Here is a 19,073-nt window from a genome sequence, read left to right as displayed (position 1 = left end):
ATTAACTGCTCAATTAATTAAAAAAAAAAAACCTCCGGAGTCCCATTAGCATCCATGCCAAATATGCTGCTGCTTGCTTTTAATTTGCTTTTATAGAATGAAATATATAATCCTCTATTGCAATTTTACCTTGAGTTTATGTCTTTAGTAACTACTTTCTTTCATTATTGTATTTTAAAATATTTTAGTTTTTAACAGGTTATATCTCACCCAGAGAACTTTTGCTAATGGATAATTTTAAGTGCATTACATTTTTAAAGAAAAAGGTCCTTTATGTATAATCAAGCTTTATTGGCGGAGCACTGTATAACTGATCACATAAGAAACTCATAATAGTTCCCAATGACAGGTGCAGTTCCTTAATAGTTCCCTTTGCAGATTTTCACAAAAACCAAACTCACATCTTATTGCACAATAAAAGAGACAACTAAGTGGTTATGAAAAACTAAAAATACATCTTTTCTTCTGACTCTTCTTAAAAAGGGCATATGAAATCCTGGCAGGCTATTAATATAATTGAATTGGGATTTGTTTCAACTATAGTTGGCCATGCATATTTGAAATGTTGTTGAAACCTAAACACATACTGAAATAAAATAAGTGTTTTTTGGAAGGAATATTTTAGAAATTAGGTTTCCTGACAGTCCCAATATTTCCAGGCTGGAGCAGAGAAACTTTTACTGTTTTATAAGAATGGGAATTAAGCAGAGCAGAAACTTAAAATAAAACCTAAACCTTTTTCATAACAATTATCTGGCAATTACCTTTGAGGGAAGGAAGAAACAACTGAGTTCATAAAATCAAGGGTGCATCTACACTGCATAATGAATGCATTTAACACCACATTAACTGCAGTAACTCAAGGCTGTGGAATAATGGGTGCTGTAGTTTTGCAAAGTCTCTTGCCTTCTCTGCCAAAGAGGTCTGGTGTCTTACCAAACTACAACTCACAGAATTCCATAGTACTGACCCATGGCAGTTAAAAGTGGTGTCAAGCTGCATTTATTTTACAATGCAGGTGCACAAATAGAATTGTGGCCAAGATAGTCTCAAGCTGTTCTTTCCTTAAGAGACAGAACGTTCTTGGCAATTACGTCTGACACCTAGCAGTACTTCTGCTTCAAAGAAAGGACTACTAATATTGCGAACACATGGGATATTCTAAGTTATGCTATTATCTTTTTGTTAATTACATACTTTACTTTTCTCAGAGGCTTTTAAGCAAAGGCTGGCAGTATCTGTCAGAAATGCTTTAGCTATGAATATCAGCAAGTAGTATGCCTATAGTCACTGCCATCTTTACAATTCTATGACTGTATTATAAAATTGTAATACATTTGGAATATGAAGGACACTTAATGAGAAATCATGAAGTCTCCATATCTTTATTATAAAGAGGGGAAATATGAACAGTTCTTATGTTTCTAAAATTGTGTGCATGATTTCTCACCATTTTCCTTCCTTTGACAGTTTTTGACAATGACTCTAGCACTCAGGTCTGTCTTTCTGATTAGTATCAACAATGTTTGCTATAATAAATGTTATCTCCCTCCATCCAATAATGTTTGCATAAATTCGCTCTAGCACTGAACAGCAAAAACAGATGAAAGTATGCAATGCTCATAGAGGTATATATAATATATCCAAAACAACTTAAAACCAAGTTGAGTTAAAGTTCAGTGTAGTCTTCATATGCCTACTGAATACAGAAGATCTGTAGTGAATTTAATTATTAAAATCCTTAATATCTGCTGAAATTGAAATTAACATTGATTAGATTTTTTTTACATATGCACCCCTTTTCACCAAAAGAGAAAAGAAGTTACTCTTTAATGATTAATCTGTAATCTTCCAGTTGTTATCAGGCTGCAGTTGTATTGTTTCATCATTGCCCGTTATCTAGAGTTAGTGGAAGCTAACACAATTCTCCATTCCAGGCTTTAGCTTGCATAAGAATTTCACAGTTAAAACATGTGAAATGCAACCTTGGGCCCTTCCACACAGCCATATAACCCAGAATATCAAGGCAGAAAATCTCACAATATCTGCTTTGAACTGAGTTATCTGAGTCCACACTGCCATTTATTCCAGTTCAAAACAGATAATGTGGGATTTTATTCAGCTATGTGGAAAGAGCCCCAGTTAACCTCCTAATATAATAGCTGTTTGCTCAAAAGCAGCTGAGTAACTGAAGGCCGGACTTGCTCTAACTGTGCTTAGGAAGACGACTGCATATGCCAGAGATCATTATTAGCACCATGTTACAGCAAATCCATGTTACACGACTTTAATCTTATGACACAATGGGAGTGGAAACAGCTAGAAAAGGCTGTGCAGTCCTATGTGCAAATCTTACATAGGAGGCTTGTTTATAAAAGAATTAACAGGCTTAAGGGTTTAGGAACTGATGAGTCAATCCTAATTAGATGCAATGGAAAGAATTCTCTTCTTTACAGACAGGTCCAAAATCCAGTGGAGGATTCCACCAGTGAGGATTTTTTAGGGATTTCCCTTCCTCTGGCACTATCCAACCATTTCTAGAAATGCCAGAGAAAGGAAAATAAAAATCCTAGTCTAGTGGTTTCGAGCATTATTTTCTAAGAATAATGTTTGAGTTTATTCTAGATCATTATTCTTAGAAAATGATGCTCGAAACGGCGCTCCATGCAGTCATGCCGGCCACATGACCTTGGAGGTGTCTACGGACAACGCCGGCTCTTCGGCTTAGAAATGAAGATGAGCACCAACCCCCAGAGTCAGACATGACTGGACTTAACGTCAGGGGAAACCTTTACCTTTATCACTGCATCTTAACTTGTAGGTCCCAAACTCAAATGGGGTCCTCTTAGCTCAGTGTTGGGATCACGAAAAATTTGGCAACATTGAAAGATTTCTAAATGTCATCTATTAGCTATTTTAGATATTTGCATGAAACTGTTGTTCAGTGTTCACAGTGGACTCTGTACAAGATGCTTCAGCTGTACTTCATAAAAAGGAAAATCATTCTGTTTAGCAAGCCTTGCAAATGCTGATTTATTATCAGTACTCATTTTATATACCTAAATACCTGGGGCAGTGTAAAGCTTTCTTGGGCAGAAAAGAGTCACAAGTGGAAAACATTTATGAAGCCATGTTCTATATCAGCTATTTTCAAAAATGCAAGAGTACATCTATACTAGACATGGGCAAACTTCAGCCCTCTAGGTGCTTTGGACTTCAACTCCCACAATTGCTAACAGCTTACCGGCTGTTAGTAATTGTGGAAGTTGAAGTCCAAAGCACCCAGAGGACCAAAGTTTGCCCATGCCCAATCTTTACGTACCTGGGTTGTTTTCCTAGTTTACTTCATAAACATGGGTTGATTTTGGATTGGGAACTCTACAGATGAAATGGAGGTCCTAATTTATACTAGTGATAAGAGAATTATCCTAACTGGATGTGAGCATTGGTTCCAAAGGTATGACACAGGAAACTGCACTTTCATATTAGCATGCACATTCAACTATAGTTAGAAATTTTAGAAATGCTCACATTCAAGCCAATATGAAGTAATTAATAGCTTCTGAAGTAGACATTCAGAAAACTTGCAACCTGCTGAGTTATAAGTTATCATCAAAAAGCATCTGATTGCCTCAGTGTTTTGCCTGCAAAATATGTGACATATCTAAATAGTTCACTCCATAAACATGGGTTGGTTTTGGATTGGGAATTTTACAGATGAAATGGAGGTCCTAATTTATATTAGTAATAGAGAATTATATCAGTTATTTTAAATATTATTGTCTGTTTTTACATGTAGCAATGCTGCTCACAATATAGGGTGGGGAATACAGCATACCTCCAGTATCTATCACTGGATGAAAAAGAGGGTCTAATCGAAGTCAAAAATTGTGTTCATAGATGGGTAGGAGGTCAGAGTAGATCATCTTTGGTTTATGCATTTACACATCATAAATCTTAATACTTGTAACTGCATTTGCCTGCATCCATCCCTCCGTACCTATTTCATTAGCTTTTCTGTCATTTCATCTACTGTCTAGTATGTAATATTATGTGGCAAAAATTGAAAAAAATTATGTTCCTGGTTTGAAAGTGTTTTCCTGTTTAACTACTTTGAAAGTAGGTGTTATACTCCAGAAACTTTGTTTCTGCTTTTTATCCTTCTATATTATCTGAAAGTCAAAAGTCTATAATTTTCCTTAATGAAAATATTCAATTTTAAACCTTTCAAAACAAAGTTTTGTAGTTTAATAAACTTTTCCATGTCTTTTTAATGAAATAACCAATTAGGAAATTACATTTATATCCCAGGAACAAAAACTGTGTTACATACTATAATCTACACTCATTAGTTGCATGCCCAGTCCATTTTTCCCATGTACTTCAGTGGTATGCTGAAAACCAGGGGTGCTATATTATTAAGTAATAAATACTGACAACAACGATGATAATGGAAAACTGATAAAAGGTGTCTGTGCCCTAGCAAGATAAACCACAAAAGCAAGCTATTTAGAACAGCATGCAGACATTTTGGACCATCGTCAATCTCAGATAGCATGTCTCACCACCAAGAAACATAGAAAATTTAGTCCACTCACTACGTACCATTTTGGGGGGAAAGGTGTGGAATACAAATAAAGTGACTGATTTAAGTTAGGAGATTTCATCCACTTATCTTCAAAGGAATGCTCAAATGACTAGTGTTTCATTGTAAAAACCACTTCCTTGCAAAATGCCACAACAGACCATTTTATGCACAAACAGGCATTTGAGGAGTGGGTTATCAATTTGATATTATTGAGGGCAGGGATATCAACAGTGGGCAACTATGTTCCTCCAATGGATATTGAACTGAAACAACCATGGTCCCTCACCACTGGCCAAAACCTATTTCAAGAACCAAAGTCACCCATTTCTGGCACACACGAAGGCTAACTTTCCCACCCAAAAGGCTAAGGAGGCAAACTAAGGCAGCTGATAGAATATGACAGAAAAGAGTAGGAAAATATTTAATTATTGTATTTTTATTGACTGAGAGGATTAAAACATGTGTTTATCAGATCTGCTGCTTCAGGTAACAAAATAACTTGGCCAGGCTTGAGTACAATGCACCTAGATTTGGGAGAAATCTATTTCTTAATTCATGTCAGTCAGTACAATGTCCCAGGTCTGCCTTCATACTGATCCACCACTACAATTCACCTTTGGCTCTCTTGAAAAATAGAATTAAACAAGATGCAACAGGGGAAAAAATCAACCTTTTAAGGCTCCTAGGTCAAGCTCTCCAGATCTGACAATGGGAACCTATTCTGACACCTCACCACCCACCACATAGTCTCTTCTCCTCTCAACCCTTCTTGTTGCCCATATGCATACAGTTGACCTATCCTACCACACTGGTACAAATAAAAATATTGAGAGAGAAAAATCCCAAAAGCAAGCCTTGATTTTGCCACATGCCAAGCACTATGCTGATGTACAGTAGTCTCCTGCCATTTTGAAGATCCTAAGGCTTTCTCTGGCACCCATCTGAGTTGTTCACCATTTTATACAAAATACGCTATTTTACACCACCATCATATATAGTGAGACTTAAGCATTCATTTATTTTGGTATCCACAGAGGATCCTGGAACCAAACCCCAGTGGATACCGAGTGCCCACTGTACTACAGTCTGTGTATCCACAGATTCAACCGTCCAAATCTTGAAAATATTTTCAATTTAAAAAACAAACCTTGATTTTCCCACTTTATATAACTGATACCAGATTACTATGCAACTGTATATAATGGGACTTGAGCATCCTTGGATTGAAGTATCCACAAGGGTCCTGGAACCAAACTCCAGTGGACAGTGAGGGCCTATTGTACTGCATACACATACTAAATACACATATACACTCATAGGCTTTCCTTCTCTCAGTCCTATTCTCTCTTCATACACATACAGTGTGCCTTGGCTACAGCATCACTGTGAATACCAAAACCTCTGGATGCTCAAATCCCATTATATACAGCAGTATAATAAATAGTGTTCTGTGTATAGGACACTAAGGTTTGCTTTTTCAATTTTTTGTGGGCAGGGGGATATTTTCAAGCCATGGATGGTTGAATCCATGGATGCAAAATCTGTGGATATGCAGAGCCAATGGTACACTTAAATATACAGAATGCACACACAGAAAAATGCATTTTCTCCTTTCCATTGTCTTCTCCCTCCAGACACATACTACATACTCATAAGTACATATAAATGTAAATATACACCTTAAAAAACCATACACATGCATAAGTTCTTCCTTTAATCCTCCTTTCTCACCATAAACATACTAAATGCACATATGCACAACAAAACATATCCCTCCACCTAAATAAGCATATACATAGGCATAGGCTCTTCTCTTAGTCCTCATTTCTCTCCATACACATGCTACATACACACATTTACTGAAGATACATACATATAAAATTTCTCAATACACATACACCTAAAGGTGTATACGCAGATTCTCTCCAAAGAAGAAGCACAACCTACAAATTATCTACAGACCCACGAAGAAAATCCAACAAATGCTACGGTCAGCGAAGGACAAGAGGGATCCTCTCTCTTCTGCAGGAGTCTACCGGATACCATGCAGCTGTGGACAAGTCTACATAGGGACCACCAAACGCAGCGCCCAAACAAGAGTCAAAGAACATGAAAGGCACTGCAGACTAATTCAACCAGAGAAATCAGCCATAGCAGAGCATTTGATGAACCAGCCTGGACACAGAATACTATTTGAGAACACAAAAATGCTGGACCATTCTAACAACTATCATGTCAGACTACACAAAGAAGCCATTGAAATCCACAAGCATGTGGACAACTTCAACAGAAAGGAAGAAACCATGAAAATGAACAAAATCTGGCTACCAGTATTAAAAAACTCAAAAATCAGAACAGTAAATAAAAAGCAATACTCTGAAAACAGAGGATTTCCAGACATGAATCAACCAAGGGCAGTTAACGACTCTAAACAAAAGATGCCCCAGAGGCAGGAAGAAGACAGCAGATAAGCTTTTCAAATGCTAATTAAAGTGATTAACTACACAACATTCACACTGACCTCTCTCACCCTAGACTTTCCACAGATATATATTAACCTCTTTGCTTAGTTTTCTCCATACCTCACAACCTCTGAGGATGCCTGCCATAGATGTGGGCGAAACGTCAGGAGAGAATGCTTCTGGAACATGGCCACACAGCCCGAAAGACATACAACAACCCTGTGATCCCGGCCATGAAAGCCTTCGACAACACATTCTCTCCAAACACATACTACATATCTATAGAGACACACATACACCTAAATACACATATGCATACATCTAAATACACATGTATAGACTCTTTTCTTAAGCCTCCTTTCTCTTCATACACATACCACATACATACACATATACTGAATCCTATCTATTTATACACATGCATAGCTTTATTCCTAATCCTCCTCTCTACATACCCTTACTCCACACACCTCCACACACCTAAACACATGCAGAAGTTCTTCCCTTAATCCTCCCTTCTCTACATACCCTTACTACCTACCTACAAACACACACACACAATACAGTGCATATACATTAAATACATATACATGCATAGGCTCTTCTAATGCTCTTCTCTCTATACACACACACTAAATACACATAAATACGCATAAACATGCGCAGGCTCTTCTCTTTATCCTCCTCCTCCATACATACTGTGTACACACATATTCTGAACACACATACACCTAAATACAAATAAATGTTAAATACACATACACCTAAATACACATTACATAGGCTTACTTAATTCTGAGCCCCCTCAGGAAGATAGGGCAGGTTATAAATAAAGTATTAATATATTATTATTCTCTACATACACAAATATAGGCCTTTCCTTTAATCCTCCTCTCTCTCCATTCACATACTATATACACACACATATATACTAAATACAAAGACATACACAATCTCTCCATAGATATATATTTAAATATATGTACACCTAATGTCAAGGACAGAACGCCACAAGATTCAAAGTAACAGAGTTTATTAGATTACAGAACTCAAAAATGCCCGTAAAACACAAGGGCCAGGCAGTTTTTGCCTTTAGGAGCAAAAAGGGGCAAAAGTAAATGTTCAAAAGATAAACCGGATTAAACCGGAGTTTAATCCGGGTAAAAACAAACTGCTTGCGTCAGCCTGGGTATAAACGAAACGAAAGCCAAGGAACAAAAGATACAAAGAATGCAACTAATTGGCAGCAGATTCCTCTCTGCTGCCAACACTGTGCTTAGAGTAACTTGCGTCGCTCCCCCACACACACAGCAGACAGGATCTCCAACACGAGTAAAACAGCCAAGGATTGTAGCAGTTGAGTAGACCAGTTCCGTTCCGTAGATCAAAGCCAGAAGCAGACGTTTGTAGTTTTTCCAAGTCCAAGAAGGGGGGGAAGACAAGCCGTGGTCAGTTCAGTCCGAGTTCTCAAAGCAGGAGATGGCGTCCGTCAAGAAGACGACGGAGGGTCAAGGTCACAGCACAGGAAAGCACACAAGTCTTCAGGGAAGCGTCCCACACACACACGGATCCCAAGCGTTTGCCCAGATTACCTTGCCCAACGCAATTTGCAATTGCTCCCAAGCCCCATTTTATGCCAGTTACAAATCTTCATCACTGTCAGCTGTCCTCCTTAACCCGGGCGTTTCCTCATCACTTTCCTCGTCAGAGCTGGAACACCTCTGACTACGCCCAACAGCATCTCCAGCTGTGGATCCCGTCCCATCCCTCCAGCTAAACCATGGGTCTAATCCTGAAGGTCCCCATTCATCTTCTGTCCCATCATGGCCAGTGGCACCCACTTCCTCCCTTACCCGAGTCCAATCCATCTCATCCTCCTCTGAGCTAACCAGCCCCTCCTCCATTCTCTCCGTAAACCCTTCGAAAGACTCCTCGTCAGATGGTGCTGCAAATATGTCTCGCAGTCTTTTTCTCTCTCGCTCCTCGAGAGTATCTGACTCTCGAGGAGTCTTACGCCCACGTCTGTCAGTAACAGAGCCATGAGGCTCAATCATAACACTATCCCCTCTCACAAAGGCCTCCTCCCCCGATGGCGGAGAAGTGGCAGTGATACCCTCCGCTATAGCACCACGACGACTAGAGGTATCAAGTTTCAACAGCGAACGATGAAAGACTGGATGGACCTTTAAACTAGACGGTAAACGCAAACGAAACGCAACAGAAGAAATCTTTTTAACGATAGGAAAGGGACCCAAATACCGAGGCGCAAACTTTCCCCCAGCCTGTTTAATATGTTTGGAAGATAACCACACCAAATCCCCTTCTTCCAACTCCTCCCCTGCCTGCCTGTGGCGGTCAGCCTGAGTCTTCTGCGTTGCCTTAGCTTCCAACAGTAAGCGACGGGCAACATCATGCAATGCAGCCATTTCCGAAGAGCGGTACACAGGGTCCGAAGAGACCACATTGGTCGACGGCGCCACACCTCCCCGTGGGTGAAAACCATAAGTTAGCTCAAATGGCGTATGCTGACTAGACGTGTGCACCGCATTGTTGTAAGCAAATTCCGCCACCGGTAACCACTTTACCCAAGCCGTGGGTTGATCTAAACAAAAACAACGCAGATACTGCTCTAAGAGCCCATTAACCCGTTCCGACTGTCCATCCGTTTGCGGATGGAAAGCTGAAGACACGTTTAACTTAGTCCCCAAACACTCATGGAAGTGTTTCCAAAAGCGTGACACAAATTGCGGAGCCCTATCTGAAATAATCACCTCAGGTGCTCCGTGCAAACGATAGATGTGCTTTGTAAATAGTAAGGCCAACGTAGGGGCCGCCGGAATGGTTGAACAAGGAATAAAATGAGCCAGTTTACTAAATAAATCCACCACCACCCAAATACAAGTATAACCCCCAGACTTAGGCAAATCTGAAATAAAATCCATGGAAATGATTTGCCATGGCCTCTCCGGAACAGGTAAAGACGATAACAACCCTCTAGGGCGCCCAACAGGCGTCTTACTCTGCTGACAAACGGCGCAGCTGTCACAAAAGCGCAGAATGTCTTGCCGCATCTTTGGCCACCAGTAGCTCCTGGTGATAAGCTGTACGGTCTTGAACCTGCCAAAGTGCCCAGCCATGGGTTCGTCATGGTGGGCTCTAATCACCTCCAACCTGAGGGCCCCCACTGGTACGTAAACCTGCCCCCTACGCACCAATACCCCGTCTTGATCCTGGAGATGCGGCAGTATGGTACGGTTACCTGCAGAGAGCAGCATCAGTTGCTCCTGAGTCCACACATCATCCTTCTGAGCCTCAAGAATCTGGTCATGTAACCCAAGCTCATTATCTACAACACACAGAGAGGCAGTAGGCAAGATGGTCTGACATACTACCTGCTCATTGGTCTTAAATTCCGGCTTGCGGGATAAAGCATCGGCCCGCAAGTTTGCCTTCCCCTCCACGAACTGCACCTTGAAGTTAAACCTGGAGAAAAACAAAGCCCAGCGGATTTGACGCTGGTTTAACTTCTTTGCTGTTTGCAAGTGCTCTAAGTTCTTGTGATCAGATCTGACCACGATCTGGTGCCGTGCCCCTTCAAGCCAGTGCCGCCACACCTCAAACGCCACCTTAATCGCCAACAACTCCTTCTCCCATATGGTATAGTTCTGCTCGAAGGGTGTTAGTTGCCGCGAGTAAAATCCACAGGGACGCAAGGTCCCTGAGGAATCCTTCTGAGACAATACAGCCCCCAACGCGTAGCTAGAAGCGTCCGCTTCTACCACGAACGGTCTGTCAACATCAGGATGGGTTAGTATGTTGTCCGATTGAAAACTAGACTTTAGTTGTAGAAACGCCTCGTGAGCTTCCCGCCCCCACACAAATGGCTGTTTCTTGCGCAGAAGCTGCGTCAAAGGTACCGTGAGCTTTGCAAAATTCGGAATAAACTCCCGGTAGTAATTGGCGAAACCCAAGAACCTTTGTACATCCTTCTTAGTCTTCAGCTCCTGCCATGAGTTGACGGCGTCAACCTTATGTGGGTCCATTTTAAGTTCCCTACCTGACACTACATGACCTAGGAACTCCACTTCAGGCACATGAAAGACGCACTTGGAAGCCTTGGCGAAAAGCCCATTAGCCCGCAGTCGGTGCAGAACCTGCTTGACATGTTGACGATGTTCTTTCTCGTCCTTAGAAAAAATCAAGATATCATCCAAATAAATCACTAAAAATTGGTCAATTAGGTCCCTGAACACATCGTTCATGAACCTCTGGAATACCGCAGGAGCATTACAAAGCCCAAAAGGCATGACTCGGAACTCGTGGCATCCGAAACACGTGTTAAATGCCGTCTTCCATTCATCCCCTTCCCGTATACGGATTAAGTTATAGGCCCCCCGCAGGTCAAGCTTGGTAAAGACCTTAGCCCCTTGCACCCTTGATAACAGTTCCGAGATTAAAGGGAGCGGGTACCTATCCCGAATGGTGTATTTGTTTAGGATCCGATAGTCACAGACCAGCCTAAGTTCCCCAGTCTTTTTGGCTACAAAGAATACTGGTGCCGCAGTTGGAGAACTAGATGGGCGAATAAACCCCTTGGCTAAATTTTCATCTAGAAACTCCCGCAAAGCTTGCCTTTCCGGTACAGTCAAGGCATACAGCCTCCCTGCTGGCAGTTTCGCACCTTCTGCCAACTTGATGGCGCAATCATATGGCCTGTGCGGTGGTAATTTGTCCGCTTCTCTTTTACAAAATACATCAGAGAACTCCCCATACTCAGCAGGCACTCCCTCCATATCAGAATGAGTAACATTTAGAGTGCAACAGTCCTGCCTCTTTAAGATCACTTTACGTGTTGCCCAATCTACTTGTGGGTTTACTACAGCTAGCCAATCCATCCCCAGGATCACATCATATCTAGGCAAGCTCGTAATATCCCACACAAACGTTCCCGTTACTCCCTGCACCTCCCACGTTACTGCTGAGGTTTCATGGTTAACCACCCCAGTCTCCAGCAGTCTCCCATCTGCTCCTTCCACCCACACGTCGCATGCCTTGCGCACTCTAGGAATGCCATGCTTCTTAGCAAACTCAATATCTACATAGGAGACCGTAGCTCCTGAGTCCAGCAGTGCCAAAGTAGAAACAAGTTCCCTTCCCCCAACAGATAATGTAATGGGTACGAAAACATGCTTCCTCCCCTCAGTTGACTGCTTGAGGAGCCCTAATGCGTTGGACTCACGTCGCACTAGGGCTGGCCTTTTCCCGAAAGCTGGGAAGGTTTCACATTACAATTTTTGGCAAAATGCCCAGCATTCCCACAGTACAAACACAAGCCCAGCTGCCTCCTACGGCTCTTTTCCTCTGTAGACAGCTTTTTAAAGACCCCAAGCTCCATGGGCTCTTCCCCCATCACCACAGGTGCCCTGGTTACATGCATGGGTGGCGCACACATTGCTTTTGAGTGTTTACGAGCCTCGAACCTTGCGTCTAAACGCAGCACCTTAGCTACTAAGGCGTCCCAGCTTTCAGCCGGCTCCAAGCGTGCTAATTCATCCTGGAGCATATCACTTAACCCGGCAGTAAATAAAAGCATGAATGCATTTTCCCCCCAATCCAGCTGGTGGCGATACAGGTTAAACTTATTTAAGTAATCCAAAACAGTCCCCTTTCCCTGTTTCAACCGATACAGAGCCCACCCAGCGTTCTCCGTGCGGAGAGGATCCCCAAAAGTATCAGTTAACAACTTTTTGAAATTATTCAAATTGTCCTTGACTGGGTCATTTCCCAAAATTAAATTAGTGGCCCATTGTCCTGCGGGACCGGTCAACAAACTCAAAATAAAGGCCACCTTGCTAGTGTCTGTAGGAAAAGCATGAGCACTGAGCTGAGAAAAATAAAGCTCCACTTGTGCCAAAAAGGTTGGCAACTTGCACCTGGTTCCGTCAAAGCGTTCAGGAGTCAAAACATGTCCTTTCACAGCCTGAGCTGTTTGGCTAACGGTAAAAGCCGTTTGCAATTGGTCTACTTTGGCCCGTAACTCATCCATCGTCTTCCTGACGGGTTTATTGCTGCAATAAACCTTTTATGGGCGTTGGGCAATCTGTCAAGGACAGAACGCCACAAGATTCAAAGTAACAGAGTTTATTAGATTACAGAACTCAAAAATGCCCGTAAAACACAAGGGCCAGGCAGTTTTTGCCTTTAGGAGCAAAAAGGGGCAAAAGTAAATGTTCAAAAGATAAACCGGATTAAACCGGAGTTTAATCCGGGTAAAAACAAACTGCTTGCGTCAGCCTGGGTATAAACGAAACGAAAGCCAAGGAACAAAAGATACAAAGAATGCAACTAATTGGCAGCAGATTCCTCTCTGCTGCCAACACTGTGCTTAGAGTAACTTGCGTCGCTCCCCCACACACACAGCAGACAGGATCTCCAACACGAGTAAAACAGCCAAGGATTGTAGCAGTTGAGTAGACCAGTTCCGTTCCGTAGATCAAAGCCAGAAGCAGACGTTTGTAGTTTTTCCAAGTCCAAGAAGGGGGGGAAGACAAGCCGTGGTCAGTTCAGTCCGAGTTCTCAAAGCAGGAGATGGCGTCCGTCAAGAAGACGACGGAGGGTCAAGGTCACAGCACAGGAAAGCACACAAGTCTTCAGGGAAGCGTCCCACACACACACGGATCCCAAGCGTTTGCCCAGATTACCTTGCCCAACGCAATTTGCAATTGCTCCCAAGCCCCATTTTATGCCAGTTACAAATCTTCATCACTGTCAGCTGTCCTCCTTAACCCGGGCGTTTCCTCATCACTTTCCTCGTCAGAGCTGGAACACCTCTGACTACGCCCAACAGCATCTCCAGCTGTGGATCCCGTCCCATCCCTCCAGCTAAACCATGGGTCTAATCCTGAAGGTCCCCATTCATCTTCTGTCCCATCATGGCCAGTGGCACCCACTTCCTCCCTTACCCGAGTCCAATCCATCTCATCCTCCTCTGAGCTAACCAGCCCCTCCTCCATTCTCTCCGTAAACCCTTCGAAAGACTCCTCGTCAGATGGTGCTGCAAATATGTCTCGCAGTCTTTTTCTCTCTCGCTCCTCGAGAGTATCTGACTCTCGAGGAGTCTTACGCCCACGTCTGTCAGTAACAGAGCCATGAGGCTCAATCATAACACCTAAATACATACATGCATGCATATGGATGCATAGTCCCCTCTCTGGATCTTCCTTTCTCTTTATTCAAATATTACATACAAGCATATATACATAATCTCTCCAGTCCAAAGATATACACTTAAATACAGATACAGGGGTTCCTCTCTTAATTCTCCTTTCTCTTTATTCACATGCTACACACACACATATACTAAACACACACACACATATACACACTATTTCTCCGTAGACATACATCTAAATATACATACACCTAAATAAACACATGCATACATATGAATATAGATGTACAGGCCCTTCTCTGGATCCTCCTTTCTCTTTATTCATATTTACTACATATACACATATACAAAATCTACCCATAGACATACACTTAAATATATGTACACCTAAATATACATATGCACACATATAGATGCACAGACCCTTCACTAGATCCTTTCCCTCACATACTACATACACACATGTATACTAAATACACATGCCTACACAATCTCTTCTTACACATACCCATACATACAGATACATAGGCCCAGGGGTTCCTCTCTTAATCCTCCTTTTTCTTTATTCATATACTACATGCGCACATAAATACTAAATACATATATATGATCTCTCCATAGGCATACACTCAAATACACATACAGGGGTTCCTCTCGCAATCTTCCTTCCTGTTTATTCACATGCTACTCACACACATATATACTAAAAACAAATATATACACAATCTCTCCTTTCTCGTTATTCATATACAGTGTCCCCATACATATCGCTGGGGTTAGGTTCCAGGACCACCCGCAATAAGCGAAAATCCACGAAGTAGGGACACTATATTTATTTTAATATTTATACATTATTTTAATAGTTATACACTATTTTAAATTTTTATCAACGAATTGTGTGTTGATAAATCGCCTCCTTCTCCTCCCGTTGCCGCTTGGGCTCCTTTTCTCTCCCTTTGGCTTCTTCTTCCTCCCTTCCTTAGGCTGTAAATTGTAATTTTTTATGATTTATAATAGTCTTTTAGAGTTTATTGAAAAACCGCGAAACTGCGAATCCGCGAAAAGTGAACCGCGAAGTAGTGAGGGAACATTGTACTACATATACATATAAATACTAAATACACATATATACATGATCTGTCCATAGACATACACTTAAATACATAGGCCCAGGAATTCCTCTCTTAATCCTCCTTTCTCTTTATTCATATGCTACATACACATATATACTGAACACACACACATATATACACAATCTCTCCATGGACATACACCCAAATATACATATGCATAAATATACACATGTATACATATAGATATAGATGCATAAGCCCTTCTCTAGATCCTTTCTCTCAATTCACATACTAAATCCACATACATACACAATCTCTTCATAGACACCCACTTAAATAGACATCCAGGGGTTCCGCTTTTAATCTTCCTATCTCTTTATTCTCATACTACATGCACATATATACACAATCTTTCCATAGGCATACACCTAAATACACATACACATAAATAAACACATGCATACATATACATATAGATGCATAGCCCCTTCTCTAGATCCTCTCCCTCACGTACTACATATATGTACTAAATACACATGCCTAGACAATATCTGCATAGATACACACTTAAATACACATACAGGGTACATATAGATGCATAGCTCCTCTAGATCCTCTCCCTCACGTACTACATACACACATGTATACTAAATACACATGCCTAGACAATATCTGCATAGATACACACTTAAATACACATACAGGGTACATATAGATGCATAGCTCCTCTAGATCCTCTCCCTCACGTACTACATACACACATGTATACTAAATGCACATGCCTAGACAATATCTCCATAGATACACACTTAAATACACATACAGGGTACATATAGATGCATAGCTCCTCTAGATCCTCTCCCTCACGTACTACATACACACATGTATACTAAATGCACATGCCTAGACAATATCTCCATAGATACACACTTAAATACACATACAGGGTACATATAGATGCATAGCTCCTCTAGATCCTTTCCCTCATGTACTACATACACACATGTATACTAAATGCACATGCCTAGACAATATCTGCATAGATACACACTTAAATACACATACAGGGTACATATAGATGCATAGCTCCTCTAGATCCTCTCCCTCACGTACTACATACACACATGTATACTAAATACACATGCCTAGACAATATCTGCATAGATACACACTTAAATACACATACAGGGTACATATAGATGCATAGCTCCTCTACATCCTCTCCCTCACGTACTACATACACACATGTATACTAAATACACATGCTTAGACAATATCTGCATAGATACACACTTAAATACACATACAGGGTACATATAGATGCATAGCTCCTCTAGATCCTCTCCCTCACGTACTACATACACACATGTATACTAAATACACATGCTTAGACAATATCTGCATAGATACACACTTAAATACACATACAGGGTACATATAGATGCATAGCTCCTCTAGATCCTCTCCCTCACGTACTACATACACACATGTATACTAAATACACATGCTTAGACAATATCTGCATAGATACACACTTAAATACACATACAGGGTACATATAGATGCATAGCTCCTCTAGATCCTCTCCCTCACGTACTACATACACACATGTATACTAAATACACATGCCTAGACAATATCTCCATAGATACACACTTAAATACACATACAGGGTACATATAGATGCATAGCTCCTCTAGATCCTCTCCCTCACGTACTACATACACACATATATACTAAATACACATGCCTAGACAATCTCTCCATAGAGGGGTTATTCTCTTAATCCTCCTTCCTCGCTATTCACATACTATATACGCACATAAATACTAACAGTAACTACACAGAGCTACACCATCTCCACATAGACACACACCTACATATATAGACGCAGAGGCTCTTCTCTTGACCCTCCTCCCTCTCCAGGCGCACAGATCTAAATATATGTATACACACACAATCCCTCCATATTCGACATACTACAGAAACGAGCCTATTCTCTCGGCCTCAGGGCTGCCTCGCCTCGTCGTCGTCGCCGTCCCGCTCTGCAAGGGGTCTCTCCTCGGCCTCGCCTCCTTCCCTTCCTCCGCCTCCCCCGCAGCCAGCCAGCCTGCCAGCCATCCAGGCCCCGGGGAAGGGAGGAAGGAAGGAAGGGAGGAAGGAAAAAGGAAGAAGGCCCGAGAGGGAAGGCGGGAGGGGAATGGAGGCCCTCCCACAGAAGGCGCCTGGGAAGCGTAGTCCTCAATGGCGCCTGTGAGAGAGAGAGAGAGAGAGAGAGAGAGAGAGAGAGAGAGAGAGAGAGAGAGAGAGCTAGAGAGAGGAAGAAGCTTGAAGTGATCCACACTGCAAGGCCACAAGCAGGCCTTCCATTGTGTTGTATAGGCACCAATGCTACCTGGCCTTGTTCAATTAGCTTAGTCCTGTACTGATAACTTATCTTGACTGAGGCTGGATTTACACTGTAGACTATGTGGTCAGTGTAGATCAGGATGTCACAGTCATTTCCCTCAGTAACAAGTATGGGCAAACTTCATCCCTCCAGATGTTTTGGACTTCAAAACACCTGGAGGGCTGTATGCAGTATGTGAATGGAGAGAAAGGAAGATTCAGAGAAGGAATTATGTTTATATATGTATGTACCCTGTTTCCCCGAAAATAAGACAGTGTCTTATATTAATTTTTGCTCCCAAAGATGTGCTAGGTCTTATTTTCAAGGGGACTTATTTTTCCATGAAAAAGAATTCACTTTTATTGTTGAACAAAAAAAAATAACATTTATTATATCCTGTACACTAGATATCATCACAAACCAGCATAACCAGACAAATTGTGAATCCTATCAAGAATTTCTTGTTATTACCATTATTTTCATGTACAGTTTCATCTATGGTACATACATTTACCAATCCTGCATGCTCTGGTGTTCTGTTTGGCAGGCATAATTCCAAACAAAAATTTTGCAAGGTCTTACTTTCAGGGGAGGCCTTATATTTAGCAATTCAGCAAAATCTCTACTAGGTCTTATTTTCTGGGGATGTCTTATTTTTGGGGAAACAGGGTATGTATGCGGCTTACAAATCAAATGTACATACAATATATTATCAGCATAGCACAATATAAGCATTAAATTACTATATTGTACTATATCATTATGTGGTAATATTGATAGTAATATTACATTGAATATATAATTATAATTAATAGTATATTATATTATTATTAGTATAATATTGTATTACATTATAATATTATTATCAATATTATAAGTACAGAAGAGTCTCACTTATTCAACATAAACGGGCAGGCAGAATGTTGGATAAGCAAATATGTTGGATAATAAGGAGGCATTAAGGAAAAGCCTATTAAACATCAAATTACGTTATGATTTTACAAATTAAGCACCAAAACATCATGTTATACAACAAATTTGACAGAAAAAGTAGTTCAATATGCAGTAATGCTATGTAGTAATTACTATATTTACGAATTTAGCACCAAAATATCACGATGTATTGAAAACATTGACTACAAAAATGTGTTGGATAATCCAGAACATTGGATAAGCGAGTGTTAGATAAGTGAGAGACTACTGTATTGATTTATTTATTTACTACATGTATATCCCGCTCTTCTCACCACTGAGGGGACTCAGAGCGGCTTACAAATCAAATGTACATATAATATATTATTAGTATAGAACAATATAAGCATTAAATTACTATATTGTACTATATCATGTGGTAATTTTGTTAGTAATATTACATTTAATATATAATATA

The 19,073-nt window shown here is 40.9% G+C and overlaps 1 protein-coding gene across 8 annotated transcripts in view; it reads right to left on the bottom strand.

The window, feature by feature from the left end:
* The window catches only part of klhdc3 (kelch domain containing 3), a 63,675-nt gene extending 46,165 nt beyond the window's left edge, over positions 1-17,510 (bottom strand). For 3 of the 8 annotated variants that reach the window (XM_062970873.1, XM_062970871.1, XM_062970870.1), the window contains exon 1: positions 17,275-17,500. The gene's annotated coding sequence lies outside the window, so the exon portion shown is untranslated. Of the gene's footprint in view, positions 1-17,170 lie in introns of all 8 variants that reach the window. The other 5 variants (XM_062970901.1, XM_062970877.1, XM_062970881.1 and 2 more) reach the window with 5 other exon arrangements.
* Between the last annotated feature and the right edge of the window lie 1,563 nt (positions 17,511-19,073).

The sequence above is a fragment of the Anolis carolinensis genome, chromosome 1, assembly GCF_035594765.1.
Source record: "Anolis carolinensis isolate JA03-04 chromosome 1, rAnoCar3.1.pri, whole genome shotgun sequence".
NCBI classification, from domain to species: domain Eukaryota; kingdom Metazoa; phylum Chordata; class Lepidosauria; order Squamata; family Dactyloidae; genus Anolis; species Anolis carolinensis.
Note: the sequence above shows the minus strand (reverse complement) of the source record. Positions and strands in the feature narration are given on the sequence as shown.